The 13,796-nt window shown below is 48.0% G+C and overlaps 1 long non-coding RNA gene across 1 annotated transcript; it reads right to left on the minus strand.

Moving 5' to 3' along the window:
• Window positions 1–1,365: 1,365 nt before the first annotated feature.
• Window positions 1,366–13,338, minus strand: LOC106732995 (uncharacterized). Its single transcript, XR_016350609.1, has 2 exons — window positions 12,278–13,338; window positions 1,366–1,910 (listed from the first exon to the last, which is right to left on the minus strand). It is a non-coding gene; the product is annotated as an uncharacterized LOC106732995 (long non-coding RNA).
• Window positions 13,339–13,796: the final 458 nt, after the last annotated feature.

Consider the following 13,796-nt stretch of genomic DNA (forward strand, 5'->3'; position numbering starts at 1 on the left):
AAGTAATGCTGCAACTTTGCTTTACTAGTATTTACAGTCTTGAATATGTATGATACAATACGTACTTTGATTTGGAACATGAGATTAATTATTATTTGAAGATTTGCTACACTTGTGTGAATTCGCTCCTTTTTCTCTGAGAAAATTTTTGGGATCTTTTTGTTGTTAGTGTCTGTGTACCTGTGGGCTGTGTCTACACTGGCACCTTTTTCCGGAAATGCTTAAAACGGAACAGTTTTCCGTTATAAGTATTTCCGGAAAAAGAGCGTCTACATTGGCAGGATGCTTTTCCGGAAAAGCACTTTTTCCGGAAAAGCGTCCGTGGCCAATGTAGACACGCTTTTCCAGAAAAAAGCCTCGTTTGTCATTTTCGCGATTGGGGCTTTTTTGAGGAAAAGTCTACTGTGCTGTCTACACTGGCCCTTTTCCGGAACAGTTTTCCGGAAAAAGGACTTTTGCCCGAGCGGAAGCAGCATAGTTTTTCCGGAAAAGCAGCTGATTTCTTACAGTAAATCGTCACTGCTTTTCCGGAAATTCAAGGGGCCAGTGTAGACAGCTCGCAGCTTATTCTGGAAAAGCGGCTGCTTTTCCGGAATAAGTGGCCCAGTGTAGACACAGTCTATATGACTATTAACTGAAGGCAAGTATTGGTTACTAAATTATTATAAGAAACACTTGAGGATATAATTGCCTATTAGTGTTATCAGAGGGGTAGCCGTGTTAGTCTGTATATGTAAAAACAATGAGGAGTCCTGTGGCACCTTAGGGTACGTCTACACCACAGACAAGATCGAAGCTGCTGCTTCCAGGGTTCGAATTAGCGGGTGTAGTGAAGACAGCTAAATCGAACTGAGGGAGCACTCCAGTTGATGCCGGTTGTCCTGCTTCCACGAGGAGCAAGGGAAGTTGAAGGGAGAGTGTTCTTCCTTCGACTTCCTGCAGTGTGGACAGTGCCAAAAGTCGAGTTAAGGTACTTCGACTTCAGCTACGCAATTAACGTAGTTGAAGTTGCGTATCGTAATCCGACCTTACCCCCTAGTGTAGACATACCCTCTAAGACTAACAGATTTATTCAGGCATAAACTTGCGTGGGTAAAAACTGACAGGTTTTTTTACATGAAAGCTTATGCCCAAATAAATCTTTAGGTGCCACAGGACTCTTCATTGCTACTAATATTGTTTTTCTAGTGCAGAAGGAGCCCTATGGAACTATAAAAGATCTGGTCTGAGTTTTATTTGTATATAGCCATAGAATAGAAGACTTAGAGGCTACTATAAAATGGCTACTATAAATATCTGAGAATCTTCTGATCGATTTGCTTGAATGACATTTTACATAATGAAAGTGGTTTAAAATCACATCCGTTTGGTTTTTTTTTTTTGCAGGATTCCGTTGTAATTGACACTAATCCAAACCATCTCACTTCCTTCTCTCCCAGAGTTTTATTATTAGTAATAACAAAATACAAGACAACTGGAACCCAGTCATTAACATGGCAGACCAAAGGGAGCTGTATGGGTTAAGAAAACAATTACTGCAGGAATAGAAGGCTACTAAGAAGATGCAGATACTGAGTTAGGTCTTGAACCAAAACCCATTGAAATGGGCTTTGGATCAGACCCTTAATATCCAAACTCACTCCCTTCTTGGGGTTGTTTCAGTAATTCAGACATACAATTGCCCAACAGGAACATGTCCATGATAACTGCGTGACCAGTCTAATATTGAGAAACATTCTTTGAGATGTCAGTGACTGAAGGTGTTTAGCGTCTCACCCTTACGGCTCCTCCAAGAAAGGTCACCTCCAGCAGCCGAGGGAAGAGAGCCACCTGAGTCCTTGGTGCTCATCTGGCAGCCCAACTACTTACTGCATTCTCAGAGCAGGGGAGTCAACAGCCTCCGCGCGGGCCTGTGGGCAAAATGAGAGGAGCGTTGTCTCTGTGTTCCTAGGGGCAGGGCTTTGGGTGGACGGGGCGTGCCGCCCCCTCCCCCCCACCTTCAGTACTGTATGGAGCACACAGCATGGTGGTTTGGCGGCCTGGGACTCCAGAGCCCGAGGTCCCTTCGAATTGCTGTGCCCCAGGGCAGCTGCTTGTCCCTGTCAATGGGCCTGTCAAAAGAACATTCTGTGAGGGACAACAGGAGGGCTAAGACACGAGGGGTCCCTCAGGCTGGACTGGCTTCTGAAATCAACAGCCCAGGGTCCATTGGCGATGGCTTGTATCTGCACTAAGCGGCACAGCATTGAAGGCTAGCCGTAGCAGTTCAATTCAAGGAATTCAGAAGCCTGTCCAAGGGCTGCAGAAGAGAGAAGGCAGAAGATTCTGGAAGTGAATTGCTGGCGAGGTAAGTGGTGTCGGGAGGGGGTTTGGGTTGGGTGGAACACTGGTGCATCTCCAAAGGCAAGAAGTGGCTGTATAACACCTCAGTAGAAGGGGGACCAATCTCCTCAGCGACAAGCTGGCTAACGTCCCTAGGAGAGAGTAAAACTAACAGCAAAACAGACGAGTAAAAAGCGGGAAACATATGAGCACCCGGACTCAGGTGACAATCCCAATTTTTCCTTCTGGCCTTGGAATCTATGAATTTCCTGGATCGCTACACGTCTGTGTCAGACCAAAGCACCCTATAAAGCCGTGATAGGCAACCTAGCCTAATGAACGGGCCATACGCGTGACCCTTCTTCATCTCAGTGGCCGCCAGATTGTCCCAATCAAGATGGTCTCCCGGTATAGTGTCATTCTGCTAACGGTGCTTGCCGACCTAGAGTATGTGGGGTGGGCCGATTGGACCCTAGCGGTGCTTTGTTTGGATGCAGAGGGAGCACACCACGCACAGCCAATGTTGCGTGCAATCAACACGCACCTCCCTTCACGTGCCCTCGCTTTCCGTGCATGGCGACACTGGATAACTTTGCATTCCTGGGCACGGGTGTAAATAACTCTGAGCAAGGACTGGAGCGTCAGGCCTAGATTTGCAGCGCTCCTGGCTGACCCAAAAGCAAACAATTCCGCTGTGTAGGAAAGATAGAAAATATGGCAAAAGACCAGCTTGGCTTAACAAGGAGATCTTGCACAATCTCAAAATAAAAAAGGAGTCCTATAAAAAATGGAAACTAGGACAAATAACAAAGGATGAATATAGGCAAGCAACACGGGAATGCAGGGGCAAGATTAGAAAGGCAAAGGCACAAAATGAGATCAAACTAGCTACAGGCATAAAGGGAAACAAGAAGACCTTTTATAAATACATTAGAAGCAAGAGGAAGACCAAGGACAGGGTAGGCCCACTGCTTAGTGAGGAGGGAGAAGCAGTAACAGGAAACTTGGAAATGGCGGAGATGCTCAATGACTTCTTTGTTTCGGTCTTCACCGAGAAGTCTGGAGGTGTGCCTAACGTAGTGAATACAAGCAGAGAGAGGGTAAGTTTAGAAGATAGGATACACAAAGAACAAGTTAAAAATCACTTAGGAAAGTTAGATGTCAGCAAGTCACCAGGTCCTGATGAAATGCATCCCAGGATACTCAAGGAGCTGATAGAGGAGGTATCTGAGCCTTTAGCTATGATCTTTGAAAAATCATGGCAGACAGGGGAGATTCCAGAAGACTGGAAAAGGGCAAATATTGTGCCCATCTATAAAAAGGGGAATAAGAACAACCCAGGAAACTATAGACCGGTCAGTTTAACGTCTGTCCCAGGGAAGATAATGGAGCAGGTAATTAAGGAAATCATATGCAAACACTTGGAAGGTAATAAAGTGATAGGGAATAGCCAGCATGGGTTTGTGAAGAACAAGTCATGCCAAACTAATCTGATAGCTTTCTTTGATAAGATAACGAGCCTTGTGGATAAGGGAGAAGCGGTGGATGTCATATACCTAGACTTTAGTAAGGCATTTGATACGGTCTCGCATGATATTCTTATTGATAAACTAGGCAAATATAACTTAGATAGGGCCACGATAAGGTGGGTGCATAATTGGCTGGATAACCGTAGTCAGAGAGTGGTTGTTAACGGTTCTAAATCCTGCTGGAAAGGGATAACAAGTGGAGTTCCTCAAGGGTCTGTTTTGGGACCCATACTGTTCAATATCTTCATCAATGATGTAGATATTGGGATAGAGAGTACGCTTATTAAGTTTGCAGATGATACCAAACTGGGTGGGGTTGCAACTTCTTTGGAGGATAGGGACATAATTCAGAATGACCTTAGCAAGTTAGAGAAATGGTCGGAGGTAAACAGGATGAGGTTTAATAGCGAGAAATGCAAAGTGCTCCACTTAGGAAGGAACAATCAGTTCCATACATACAAGATGGGAAGCGACTGTCTAGGAAGGAGCATGGCAGAAAGGGATCTAGGGGTCATAGTGGACCACAAGTTGAATATGAGTCAACAGTGTGATGCTGTTGCAAAAAAAGCAAATATGATTCTAGGTTGTATTAACAGGTGTGTTGTAAGCAAAACTCGTGAAGTCATTCTGCCGCTCTACTCTGCACTAGTTAGGCCTCAGCTGGAGTACTGTGTCCAGTTCTGGGCGCCACATTTCAAGAAAGATGTGGAGAAATTGGAAAGGGTACAGAGAAGAGCGACAAGAATGATTAAAGGTTTAGAGAACATGACCTATGAAGCCAGGCTTCATGAACTGGGCTTGTTTAGTTTGGAAAAAAGAAGATTAAGGGGGGACATGATAGCGGCTTTCAAATATCTAAAAGGGTGTCACAAGGAGGAAGGAGAAAATTTGTTCCTCTTGGTTTCTGAGGACAGGACAAGGAGTAATGGGCTTAAAGTGCAGCAGGGGAGGTTTAGATTGGACATTAGGAAAAAATTCCTAACTGTCAGGGTGGTCAAATATTGGAATAAATTGCCAAGGGAGGTGGTGGAATCTCCCTCTCTGGAGATATTTAAGAACAGGTTAGATAGACATCTGTCAGGGATGGTGTAGACGGAGCTTGATCCTGCCTTGAGGGCAGGGGGCTGGACTCGATGACCTCTCGAGGTCCCTTCCAGTCCTATGATTCTATGATTCTATGATTCTGACGGCAGAAGGTAGCGAGGTGAGATTGGGGAGAACACACCGGAGCGGTGATCAAGAGTGTGCTGGCAATCAAAATAGGCCCGGGAAATTAAGTTGTTCGAATTAAGGGCTGTGTAGACACTTAATTCGAGCTAGCTGGAGGCTAGTCCTTCCCAGGTTCCCCCTGGTGGCCACTCTGGGCCAAACCAGGAAAACTCCTCTCCTCTCCCCCAGCCCCGGGCCCTTAAAGGGGTACACTCTGGCCAGACGGCACTTGGTGGCCATGTCGTCACCCCAGCGTGCCCCTCAAGCCCCGCCCCCGCGTCATGTCCAGCACGCAGCGCAGGCGGCGGGTCGGGCTCTGCGTGCCGCATACAGCATGGACATGGAGCCACTCAGCGTGAAGGGCAACGGTGTGCGGACAGGACGGCCCACCAGACGACGGCCCACCAGGAAATTCCTGGTATCCCACCGGGCCAGTCTGCCCCTTGCGGTGTTGGCTGCATCTTATCAGAGTGCTGGGCTGGACTAAACCACAGGCTGGCACTGAGGGAGGGGAGAGAGGGACTGTGGCACTTGCTATCCTGCTGCATTTAGGGAGCTTAGCACCGTGGTAGATGTCTGGTATCCCCTCCCCCCCACACCCACTATTCTTGCTCAGGAATGACAAGCCCCAAGATACCTTCCAACTCTTGGGACCTGGAGTAGAGGCGTCCCCGTCCGTGGTGCTTCAAAGAAACACTAGCGAGAACACACTCATGTCACTCTTTGGGATGCAGATAGCACGTCCCTCTAATGGCGTTGCCGTTACTGGGGACAGTGCAAGGAAACTAGCTTTGTGCTTTCTCCTCTCAGGCCTGAGAGGGGCTCCCCATAGACATCTGCAGAACTCTCATTAATCCTCCTTTGCCAGGATGCCCACAAAAGCCTCGACAACACAATTCGGCCATTGGCGAGCTAAGCGCATGGCCTAGCATGCGAATATCTCACTGTTTCTTTGTACTCCCCAGCTCGTCTCTGTCTCCTGTTTTATATTTCGCCTGTAAGTGCTTTCAGGGGCAGAGACTGTCTTCTCTCTCCTGTGTTTGTACCTCATCTAGCACAACGGGATCTTGACCCACGACAAGGGACAGCAGTCAGGGCCAGCCCGAGCCACTTTGGTGCCCCGGGCCCGGGCACACGGCACATGCACGAGTCTGCCCCCGGGGCGCACAGTGCATGCATGGGCCGGCCACGGCCGCTGGCACGCAACTCGGGACCTGCCCCTGGGGTGCACGGCGCATGCGCTGTCCGGCCCGGCCTGGCCACCACTGCTAACGCACGTGCCAGGCCGTGCAGGGCCCCGTAGCCATGGGGGGAAGGGCATTGCTGGCCGGGTCCACGGGGCTGGCGCTGCGGGAGCCGGGCACGCTGCGCTTGATGGCAGCTACAAGGGATGCCATGCACCCCTTACAGCTGCCATCAGGCACCCCCCATCGGTTGGCGCCCCAGGCAGCTACCCAGCTAGCCTGTGCCTCAATCCGGCCCTGACTGCGGTAACACAAACAGCTACAACAGAAACATACATCCTTACGCCATCCGAGCAAAGTGGTTGGACAACAGGTGGAATGAGCAACTGCAGCCTGTAACCCTCTCCAGATGCTCTAAGTCAGATTCTGTATCGCCGCAAGACACAGTGTTTCTAGCACAAATTCTATGAAACAGCACTTCCCAACGACTAGGTCCACTTTCCAAACACCCTCTGCTCTGCAAAGAGCAAAGCTGAAGGACTGAAGACTTAAGTATTTTGTTTAAGATCAGCTAGCCAGCGACAAGAGTCATGAATAAATCCCAGATCCCTTGAGCGCTTCACTCGTATTATTTAACCAATAGCCCTTACTCCGTAGGAGGATGGAGAGGTGAACAGAATGCAGCCTGGGATTCATTTATATTTATGGACTAGTGCAGTTAGTTCTGTCAGATGATTTTCTCTCTCTTCGCTCCCCACCACCATCTGCTTTTCCCGGCCATCTGTTTGAGAAGCTTTTGGGGGGGGGATTTACAAGTGACTGACATTCACACCACTGAAATAACTGATCTAGGTAGTTTTTGCCGACACATGCTTTCCCCAGAGCGTGCCACCGTGTGAACCCATGTGACTGTGCCATCCTCTGTGGCTTCCTCCACCTTGTCTGCTTGGGGATTAGCACCCAACACGTTTACCCTATGACCTGTAATGAACAGACGGGTATTACCATCCAAATAGCAGCCCCGCTCATGGATCACGCTCCGCCTGTGTTAGGCGCTGTACAAACAGAACCACCCCCCCAAAGACCTCTTGGCTCAGGTGCTGGTCTAAACCCCTTTTCTTTAGGAAGATGCTGCAGTAGCCAAAGACAGCACCGGTGCTGTACCAGTTCACGGCACTGCTGTCCTATCTCCCATGCTTACTGACTCCAGGTGCTGTAGCAGGAGTTGTAAGTCCCTGTAGTAGGCGGGCCCCATCCATACCCTCTGATGCCCAGAATCCTGTGACTCTGCAGGGGGTGGCACCTCCCCTCTGGTGTCTTTATTTATAGTCCTGGCACCAACGATCTTGTGCAGCAAAATATTTACAGGGGTCGCTTGCCCTTTCCCACAGGGCCAGGGAGGAACTGAGGACTCCCTGCTTGTGATCTCACAGCCAGCTAACCCGATTTCCCCCTCCCCCTCCTCTTTTTATAGCCATCAACTGATGGCTAATTGGTTCCTCCGCTAATATCCCCCAATCAGCCTTCTCCGGGGGGGAACTAACTGGTGCGTAAATGATCAGAGAACTGGCTCGCTTGTTAGCCTCCAGCACTCTGTCACAGTCCCCTTCCTGAATGCACACAGGCAGCTGTGTAACAGCATGTTTCCAGTGTGCGCGTGAGTGTGTGTGTGTGGGTGGGGGAGAGGTGGGGTTTTTCCTACCCCCAGAGTTGGAATGTTGTCTTGTGTCCTGAAGCATGAGGGTTGGTATGCCATATATCCTTGCATCCTTTAACATTTTAACATCTAATCCATTTTGGAATCCTATTCAATTATTTTCTGCAATATCTTCTATGGGTGAATTAGGTTTTTTTTGTCTCACAGAGGCAGCTGTGATAGGGTACGTCTAAACTACATGCCTCCGTCGACGGAGGCATGTAGATTAGCCAGATCGGCAGAGGGAAATGAAGCCGTGATTAAAATAGTCGCGGCTTCATTTAAATTTAAATGGCTGCCCCGCTCTGCCGATCAGCTGTTTGTTGGCAGATCGGGGCAGTCTCGATGCGACGCGCTGACAAAGAAGCCTTTCTTGATCGGCACAGGTAAACCTGGTTTCACGAGGCATACCTGTGCCGATCAAGAAAGGCTTCTTTGTCGGCGCGGTGCGTCCAGACTGCCCCGATCTGCCGACAAACAGCTGATCGGCAGAGCGGGGCAGCCATTTAAATTTAAATGAAGGCGCGATTATTTTTATCGTGGCTTCATTTCCCTCTGCCGATCTGGCTAATCTACATGCCTCCGTCGACGGAGGCATGTAGTCTAGACACACCCTTAGTGTGTAACTTAAAAACAACAACGAGTAGTCTGTGGCACCTTAGAGACTAACAAAAATATATCTAGTATCATGAGCTTTCGTGGGCACAACCCGCTTCTTCAGACGAGATGATCTTTAGGGGAGAAAAAGAAGGGGGAACCTCAGAATAAGAAGGGATAGGGAGAAACAATTTTACCTGTAGTCCTGGTGCTAATGAGGCTAATTGAGCGGGCTGGATGTGTTCCATATGTAGCTTTTGGGTATTTGTTATGAGGCAGGGTAAAAAATCGGAGCAATCACGGGGGAAGCAGAGGAAGTGGAGGAGGAGGGAAAATATTGGCAATGTTTATTTAAATAATTTTTAACCTCTCATTGGAATGCCCCAGCTGATCGGCTCTTCTGCTGCATGCCAAGAAGTTGTAATTTACAGAATAATGTTGAACAGCTGTTTGGTGCTCAGACTGCATGGTGTGGCTTTCAGCATCGGGCCTAAGGAATAAAGGAGGAAGAAAGAGACACCTCTAGAAAGACGGGGGAGAAAAAGAGTCAAGGCACCAGAAGCCCAAAGAAGGAGCCATTGGGTTGTGCCCTGAGCCAAACAAAGTAAATTCCCTGTGAGGAGGCTGGGCTGAGTGTAGAACACCCCTCACTCCTCACACCCCCAGCTTTCACCAGGCATTTCAGAATATTTAGCTTCAAGAGAAATTCCAAGATTTCTACTTTTTGTCCTGATAGGCGGCAAAATTGACCAAAGTGGACCATGACTTTGGTAGGGCCCCGCCTCTGACTAACACTTACTTGTGAAGCCGGAGTCTTGTAGGCCTGCTGCTAGCCTCTCATGGAGCACTTCTCTGGGGCCTTGTGCAACCCCCAGGTAGCTCCTATTTGGGATGTAGAGTCCTGGTGGGGGTTAGAGCAAGAGGCCAGGCACCACATGGAGGCTGGGAGAGGACGAGAGCATCCTGTCTCCGCCCTACCTGCTCTTTCTGGCTCAGAGGCAGCTCAGTCTCCCCACCAGGCAGAACCAGGGTCCAGCAAGGAGATTTTGAAGGCACCAACTTTGGCTTCTGCCTACGCCTGAAGCACCTCTAGTCAATAGAAAAAGGCAAACTCTCCTTGTGCCAATGAAGCTGCTACACTCGCAAACTCAACATTAACCCAGTAGCTGCTGGATGAAAATCTTGTCCAAAAGCACATGGGGGATGAGGGAGGGGTGCCAGCCAGACTGCCACTGGCTCATCACTCTGGAAAAACAGCTGCAACCACCAGGGTCCGAGTCAAGCAAGGACATGGCCCTTGCTCTTGAGCAGCCCGGGGAAGGCTCCCCCAATGCAATCAACTTTGTTTCAGCACGTGCCAGAAGCCATCTAATGCAGAAAGCAGAATGAGAGTGAAACTTTGGCTCTACTCCTGCTTAGCTCACAAGCGAAAGTATTGTGTTAAAATACATACACATCAAACCCCACCCCTAACACAATGCAGCAACAGAGCGCTGCTTATGTGCGCAGGAGTCCAGAACTGGAAGAGCAGGAGACAGGGATGTTGGGGGTTCAGACTCAGACGCCCTGGCAAAGCTGGGGGTGGAGGCGGGAGGGGCATGGCCTGTAACTGCTCATGCCGCTCCTGGATTAATAGGGTTGCCACATGTCCAGTTTTCAACCAGAATGCCTGGTCGAAAAGGGACCAGCACCACCCACTGGCACCTGTGGCTCTGACCGGCTCCTGGAAGCAGCAGCAAGTCCCCCCTCCCCTTCACAATTCTATGCATAGGGGCAGCCAGGGGGCTTCACATGCTGCCCCTGCCCCAAGTGCTGGCTCTGCAGCTCCCATTGGCTGCAAACCGTGGCCAATAGGAGCTGCAGGGGTGGCGCTTGCAGATGGAGCAGTGCACAGAGTCCCCATCTGTGCCTCAACCTAGAAGCCGGGAGGAGGCGGGGGAGAAAATGACATGCTGCTGCTTCTGGGAGCTGCCTGAGGTAAGTGCTGCCCAGATCCTGCACCCTGAGCCCTTTCCACACCTCAACATGCTGCCCCAGCCCTGATCCCGCTCCTGCCCCCCAATCTGCTCAGCCCCAGCCCAGAGCCTGCATCCTCACCCCCCCAGCCTCCTGCCCCAGCCTTTCCTGCCCATCCCCTTGCATGCTCTGAATCTCTTGATGCGAACCCAGAGCACCCTCCTTCACCCTAAACTCCTCATTCCCAGCCCCATCCGAGTCCGCCCCTCCAGCCAGAGCCTCACAACTCCCCCACACTCCAGCCCCCTGTTCCAGCCTGATGAAAATGTGAGGGGCGGGAGAACAAGTAGTCTCGGTGCCATTACATGGGACAATACGCCACACCCAGTAGGTGTGTGGGTTACATTAACACTGGGAACCCAGGCAAACAACGGTCTATGTTTAGATGAGCTGGGCTCTTCCTTGGCTTTCCACTAGCCTGGTTAGTGACCTTGAAAAGTATCTGCCCCCCTCTCTCTCAGTTTCCCCATGTGTAAGATGAGGATCAAGGTCATGAGGAAAAACTTCCTAACTGGCAGGGTGGTTAAACTGGAATCAATTGCCTAGGGAGGTTGTGGAATCTCCATCTCTGGAGATATTTAAGAGCAGGTTGGACATCTATCAGGGATGGTCTACACGGCGCTTGGTCCTGCTGTGGGGGCAGGGGACTGGACTCGATGACCCCTCGAGGTCCCTTCCAGTTCTAGTGTTCTACGATGCTATGAACATTTTCTGAAGTCCGGCAAAGAGCATGCCCAGATCTGCAAGTTCTTTTGCTTTCTCCATGCGGATAGGCCATTTGAATTACTGCATAAAGATTTATTTCAACTTAAGTTACAAATCTCATGTTTCTTGTGGATCCACAGATATACCGATATATGGATGCCAGACAGGTCATATATCTTAGCTACTTACATCACCCCAATGCCGCAGGGCACGTCTACACTAGGAAATTATTTTGAAATAATAATTCCAAAAATAGCTATTTTGAAATAAGCTTATTCCCCAAGGAAAGCAGGAGTACAGATTTTGAAATAACCAGCCCGTTATTTCGAAATTGCCAGCTTTGGTAGTGTGGCTTTATTTCAAAATAAGGGGGGTTATTTTGAAATAACTCCCTAGAGTAGACCACGGCATAATGTCTGAACACCTCACAATCCTGAATACATTTATCCTTACAATATGTCTCTCCTCTGAGGTAGAGCAGTGGTATTGTTCCCATTACACAGAAGAGAAACTGAGGCTTAAGGAGACTCCGGCTATGTCTACACTACACAGGTTATTTCTAAATAAGTTATTTCGAGATAATAACTCCCGCAATAACTATTTTGAAATAAGCTTATTCATCGTCACAAGCAGGGGTTGTTATTTTGAAATAACAGGCGTGGTAGTGTGGACACGCCACTTGTTATTTCGAAATAACTCCCCAGTGTAGACAAGGGGCTTGCCCAGGCTCATACAGGAAACTGATGGTGGAACAGGGAATTAAACCTGGCTCTCCTAGCCTCTCAAACCTCCTTCTGACCTCTACCTTGGGAAAGGACAGGGGTATCTGCAAAAGAGGTTAAAAGATCCAAAGTCCTGTCCAATTCATAACCACAGATATAAGATGTCACCATTTTTCAGTCAGGCCTATCTATCCTCGAGAGCCTCACAACAGCATGTCCTCTTTCCAGCTGCAACCCTAAAAGGCGACTTTGAAGTTTACCACCATCCTTTTTTTTCTGACAATTGCTCTTACAAACCTTTCAGCTGAAATGGTGAGTGCGTTGGAAAACTTCCTCTTCTTCAAAGAGCCCAAAGTATCCTCTCTGCATATTGAAATAAAAAGTAGTTACACAACAAGTGGACATACTTTAAGCTCTTTCTACTTTCATACAAAATGGAGTTATGATGAGTCTTGACTAAAATAAAAAGCTGTGCTTCCTACACAGTGAAACTTCAGAAGTAAATAAGCCAACGTAAAAGAAATAAAAGTACAATAAAACAAAAGAGGAAAATTATGTGTATCCTATCCCATATTAATATTTCTGAAATACAGCAAACTATGTGGGAACAATTCTCCATCAAACTTTTCACTTTAATTAGAGCTATCTTTTAGAAGGAAAACCACTGAAGAAGGGCAGAGGTAGCGAGTGAGAGTTATAAAAACTACGCCAATTAAGCTACATTTTGGAAAAGCACTTGGCGCATCCTCTTTCTTCCACCCCCTCTTTTTCTAACTTTTTAGTAGAACAAAGATATTAATTGTTTGAATGAAATCTTTGCAGGCAGATTGGGCTTTCTATCACCATAGTACAACCCATTAGCTGAGAATGTATTTGTATCTATGTTTAAAAACTCTTCAACTGAATCTACCATATCTTAAGGAAACACCAATTGGCCCAAAGAGAATAAGGAAGTTTTGGTCTTGCTTTTAGCCAGGGGTTGGACTTGATGACCTCCTGAGGTCTCTCCCAACCCCATGGTTTTATGACTGTTTTTGTCCCTCTCTTCCTCCAGTAATAACCTCCCCTCTTCCTTACCCTGCCCTTCCTCCCTGGTCTATATCTCTTAGCTAGTCCTTCATTCTACTCCTAGGGTACGTCTAGACTACAGGCTTTTGTCGACAGAAGTTTTGTCGACAGATACTGTCAACAAAGCTTCTGTCGACAAAGAGCGTCTAGACTACATTCAGTTCTGTCGACAAAGCAAGCTGCTTTGTCGACAAAACCCTGTAGTCTAGACACAACCCTACATGCAATAACACCTTCTGTCGACAGAACTCTGTCGACAGAAGGCGTTATGCCTCGTAAAATGAGGTTTACCAGCGTCGACAAAACTGCTGAGTTCTGTCGACGTTATGTCGACAGAACTCAGTGGTAGTGTAGACGCAGGTATAGTTTTGTCGACAAAAGTCCACTTTTGTCGACAAAACTCTGTAGTCTAGACACACCCCTATTTACTAATTCTTAATATACACACACAAGAAGTTTAGTTTGGTGGCGCATGCTGCAAATCAATTTTGTGGCTAGGCTATTCACGTAGCCTCCAGAGGAATTTAGGGTTTCAGATGTGAACGTCTGAATCAGAGTAAAAGAAAAAAAAAGAACAGAATGGAAAATAGCTGTTTTTATTTTTATCTCAGCCAAAGTGGAGAAAGATAAATATTTGGACAGCTGTGGATGAAGGCTAGCCTGCAACCAAACACAAGTAATTATTTTCAGTTCTCCTTGATGTGCCATTCAAACGCTGCCTCTTTCAGTCCCTATCAGGAAACTATCT

This window comes from Pelodiscus sinensis, chromosome 13, assembly GCF_052426305.1.
Source record: "Pelodiscus sinensis isolate ZL-2025 chromosome 13, ASM5242630v1, whole genome shotgun sequence".
Lineage (NCBI taxonomy): Eukaryota > Metazoa > Chordata > Testudines > Trionychidae > Pelodiscus > Pelodiscus sinensis.